Source organism: Octopus bimaculoides, chromosome 14 (genome assembly GCF_001194135.2).
Source record: "Octopus bimaculoides isolate UCB-OBI-ISO-001 chromosome 14, ASM119413v2, whole genome shotgun sequence".
Taxonomy (NCBI): domain Eukaryota; kingdom Metazoa; phylum Mollusca; class Cephalopoda; order Octopoda; family Octopodidae; genus Octopus; species Octopus bimaculoides.
The window spans coordinates 12168690-12173727 of NC_068994.1; the positions used below are offsets into that span (position 1 = coordinate 12168690).

General features: G+C 38.9%; 2 protein-coding genes across 2 annotated transcripts in view; one reads left to right on the forward strand and one right to left on the reverse strand.

Annotated features, from left to right (window-relative positions):
- Positions 1-3161, reverse strand: part of LOC106874977 (PRELI domain-containing protein 1, mitochondrial) — a 14147-nt gene extending 10986 nt beyond the window's left edge. The window contains exon 1 of the mRNA XM_014922908.2: positions 2981-3161. The gene's annotated coding sequence lies outside the window, so the exon portion shown is untranslated. The remainder of the gene's footprint in view (positions 1-2980) is intronic.
- Positions 3162-4547: 1386 nt separating this feature from the next.
- LOC106874976 (nuclear pore complex protein Nup155) overlaps positions 4548-5038 on the forward strand; it is a 45457-nt gene continuing 44966 nt past the window's right edge. The window contains exon 1 of the mRNA XM_052972673.1: positions 4548-4682. The gene's annotated coding sequence lies outside the window, so the exon portion shown is untranslated. The remainder of the gene's footprint in view (positions 4683-5038) is intronic.

A 5038-nucleotide genomic window follows, 5' to 3' on the forward strand; every position in this document is an offset into this window, starting at 1 on the left:
GCTAGGGCTTGGCTGCTCTGCATTGACAAGGGGCAACACCCTGAAACTAGTCTGCAGATGCCAAACCAGCAGGGGGACACTGCTGACCTCCCCTGTTCGAAGGTTATAAAGGACACAGGTTTCGTGTGTCACATAGCTAGCTAGATGCGATGGCTTCTTGGAGCTAATTCACGGCAGCTTTTGTCCTAATTTTGGGACTGCCATGTTGGCTTGGCGATAACTATTAATTTCCAGTACCGCTGCCGTAGTCTCCTTTAGAGAGACTTAGAAATATTAATAACTCTATTTATGTATATATATATATATATATATTGCATACTGGGAGGGTAATTTTGGCAACACACTATTGCAAAGAAAATTCAAAACCGAAATATATTTGCATATGCACAACACACCTATATCATTTGCTCTTAGGTCTATTTTCCAATGCTAGAATAAGGCATACACACACATATATATCTATATATAACGTGTTGGGTGGTTAGGAAAGGAATCCAGCTCTAGAGAACAAGTCAAAGTTCAACACAACCCCTGGCTTGCCAGTTCCCATCAAATCGTCCAACTCACACCAGCATGGGAAACTGACTTAAATGATGATGATGATAATATGTACATCTCTCTCCTATGTACGTACAGCTGCAGCATATTTTGCACACGTAAACTATACATTGAACATCACGACATCCCCTCTATTCGCACATATGCTTGAACACTTCTCAATCTTGATAATTGATGAAGGATGTCTCTCTAAAGAGATAAGACTGAAATATGGTCTGTTGTTTTCACCTTTTGGCTTTAAAGACGAAACCCACTATCATCTACAGTGCCTTTAGTTACCGAAAATTTCGACTGGCTGATATCATTACTTATTTACAGATCTCAAAACACCCGAAGGGGGAATTTTTCTGCTAATTGCTAGGACAATCTCAATTAAATGAATGTCACACATGTGAGACGACCAATGTATGGATTAGATAAATTTGTGTTGTAGGTCGTATAAGAGGCGGGTAGAAGGCAGCAGGTACAACGGTGGCCCAAGGTCCGTAATTATTTACTAGGACTTTCCAGAAACCCCATTTCGAATTCCCTTAAAGTTTTAAAGGGCATCCTGCTCCCCACCAGGATCCAAAAGCAGTCTTGCACCGCGAGCTAAATTTCTCTCGGAGACTACTAGTCGACCGAAGATCAGTACGGTCGAGTAAACGTTTGATCAAAGTCGTTCCGGCGGTGAATATATAGATTCTTCTGTTTTTCTAATGTCTACGATTACATTACCCAACGTATTTCTCCTTGTTTAGTAAAGTAGAATGTGATTTGAAGGAAGTTAATTTGTCATTTCGAGCAGGTCAAGCGATGAATAGAGACTCACGTGTGTGTGTGTGTGTGTGTGAAGAATAGTGTTGAAAGCACGTGCTAGAGGCAATTATTTTTAACGGAGGTGTGTCATTTTTCTTTGTGTCTTTATGCATCCAAATAATGACACCTATTTTAGGAACAATTTAACTGCTTTACACAGCAAGCCGAGTCACGACGTAGAGGTACCCTCAGAGGTATCTTGTTGTTTAGCCATAGGTCAACTTTGGTTGAGTATACCTATGATCTTCGTTGTTCAAGACGAGACAATATTGTTGTTTTAGCCATACCTATATTTACAACAATACACAAGAATTTCGTCTTTTCCTTGTCAAAGGCGGTAGGGTGTAATTTGAGGAAGATTTAGCTACTATTTCAAGTCAATAAACTACGCAAGGGATGCTTTATGGGTACAGAGTGCGTGTGTAAATTTTATTTGATTTCATAGACATTCTGATACGTATCATTCTAGCTCACTCCACGTCACTTTTAAATCCACTGTATACAGTATACACCAAAATCATTATATATTCGGAGATTTAAACACCTGTATCACAGTAGTGTATATATTTATACATGGATAGCATATACAAGTATTGAATTGTGAAACTCAGTAAGGGTTTTTTTTAGTTAATACAAACGACAAGCTTCTGCAGTTCCCATCTACCAAATTCCAGTCACAAGATGGAAGAAACTAACCCAAGGTGCCACGCAGTGTATATTTCTGGGTGGTGTTTCATTAACTTCAGGTATGCCCTCAGTTAAGAGATCTAGGATAAAGGTGTTTTAGCCGTGACCCTCACGTCTTTTGTATATATATCTGAGGAAGGTTTTGATAGTTTTCACTACCTCGAGGAGAAGAGAAAGGACAAAAATTAGGGGGTAGTTCTTTCGTTTATTTTTAGTGTTCTCGTGTTTCATTCAACGAGAATTAGGATTCTAAAAGGATTTTTATCCCCACAAATGACTTCGATTTTTTTTTGCTCCCCGGATTCCTCACCAGTTTTCTTTCCCATGAAGTAGTGATAGTTATTTTAAAAGTTCATCACTGAGACTACACTGTTCGAAATTATTTTCCTTCTTTTTTTTTCAAGTATGATTTAAAATGAAATTTGGCTGCTATTTCTGTAAGATTGGGGGCCCGCCAATATCGAGAAACCGCACTCAAGACACCTTTCGATAATATTTCGTTAATGTCATCGCGGTAAATAAAAATAAATCAAATTAAAATCCATCTCCACAATCATTTTAACAACGTGTCCCCCTTACATCAAGCCATACTAATTGATACCTCAGTAAAGATCTCAGATCATCATGTGTAGGTAATTAAAAATATATTAGCGGGTCCCAAGTGCACGAACCGGCTTCTAATATAGTCTAGTTGAAAGGAGGTTTTCTTGTTTTTCTTTTCTTCGATGTCCCTAATGTCCTTGGGAGCGGTATGAAAGTCACAGGCTCTCATTTTCCTTTCTACTTAAAACAATCCTAATTCTTTCTTTTATGTAAAGATACATTCCGGTAACAAATACCTAATTTTTTTTTAATTATGTGTTTCATATTTTTCTATAACGTCCATAATCATATAAATTTTTTTTAGAAAATTATATTAAAAAAGAAAAAAACTTACCGAAAATTTAGTTCGATTTCAATTCAATATATTACGGTAATTTTAATTGTTGCTCTTCTTTTCCTTATGAAAAGTAATCCTGATTAGTAGATATAAAAAGAGGAGCAAAAAAGGTGGTGAGGACCGATCGCTCTACGGTTTAGCCATGGCAAATATTAACCTGGAAAGGTTGCTGACGTCAGAAACAAGGGGAGATAATAACTGGGTTAACCTACTTTTTTCTATTTGGGATTGTCATATTTATTTTATTTTTGTTTTATTTTATTTTATTCTATGACAGTATTCTAATAATGAAAAGAGAGAGAGAGAGAAAGAAAGAAAGAGAGAAAATAATACAGTAGTAAGATCCGTAGTAGGTCACCGCTACAGGTTTCGGCCTCTCACATATAACCATTTCAAGACCCTATCCGCCAATCCTCACCTAAGATAGCTCTGGAAGAACTTCTGATATTCCACCGCCTTTGATGTTTCGTTTGTTCTCTCCAGTGCAAATTCCTTCGTTACATACATTTCTAGGGTTGCCCTGACACAGACTACCACTTTTTGCCTACAAATGCTACTGTTTATTATTAACAAGCTCATATACTTTTCCTTTTAAACAAAATTTACTCCAACAAATAGAAATGTTCAACAATGTCTATCAAACTGCTAACCTCTCGCTCTCTCTCTCTCTTCAATACCCTAGAAATGGGAAGATCAGAAGAAGCAATCAATCAGCCACCCCCTTTATCTTATTCGATATCCATTTTCCTCACAATAACCACCTGTTTGCTTTCTCTGGTGCCAAAAACATCTGCTTACGCACACACACTCGTTTTAATGTCAACTTTTCCATGCTCGCATAGTCCGGATGGAATTTGTTCTGACGGATTTTCTATGGTCGGGGACCCTTGTCACAAATCCTCACTTGTTTCTAAGTAAGGTAATATTTTCCCATGAACAGGCATGTTTTCAGGGGAAATTGGAAACAAAGGACACTGCTTACATGACGGTGGCGTTCGTTTGCAACTATCACTTGAAGTCAAGGCATGGAGACATAACGTGCACACATACATATATGACGGGTTTCTTTCAGTTTCCTTCTACCCCAAATCTACTCACAAGGCTCTTTTAGCTGGCCCAGGGGTACAGTAGATGACGCTCGCCCAAGGTACCATGCAGTGGGTTCAGTCTTATTGCGTGACACCTTGGGCAAGTGTCCTCTACTATATCTCTGGGTCGACAAATAGGTGAAGAACTGTAGAAATCAAAATTTCTGAATTGTAATCAAGCAACTCGGAGTTCCAGGTCACCCCTCATCTTCTAAACCGCTCACTGGTCAAAGGCGTTCTAGCAGTCACCATCAGTTTTATTTTAACATTATGTGGAACAAAATAAATAAAAACTAATAAAAATAAGAGAAAAAAAAAATTTATTGGTGCAGGTTTGACTGTGGTAAGAAATTTGCTCATCAGCCATACGGTTCGGAGTTCAGCCCCACTGCATGGCATGTTGTAAGTAGAGCCCGTCGTGTCTGTGTGTATGTTTGTCTTCCACCACCGCTTGACAAACGGTGCTGATTTGTTTACGTTCTTGTTAGCTAGCGGTTCGACAAAAAGAGAACGGTAGAGTAAGTACCAGACTTTAAAAAAGTACGAGATCGATTTGTTTGATGAAACACTTCATGGTGGTGCTCCAGCATGACCGTAGTTATTACTAAAAGGTAAATGATATATTAACATATAACTGCTGTGGTATTCGTTCAGGAGTGACATTCTCTCAAATCACACTTTAACATCTTAATAGAAAAGAAGGATACGTCGGATAACGAAGTCGTAGATATAGGAAAAGTTGGGTTAGTCACGGTTGTGACGACTTTGATGGTGACTCCCTCTACTTAATTCTCTGTGGAGGCGCAATGGCCCAGTGGTTAGGGCAGCGGACTCGCGGTTTCGATTCCCAGACCGGACGTTGTGAGTGTTTATTGAGCGAAAACATCTAAAGCTCCACGAGGCTCCGGCAGGAGATGGTGGCGAACCCTGCTGTACTCTTTCACCACAACTTTCTCTCACTCTTACT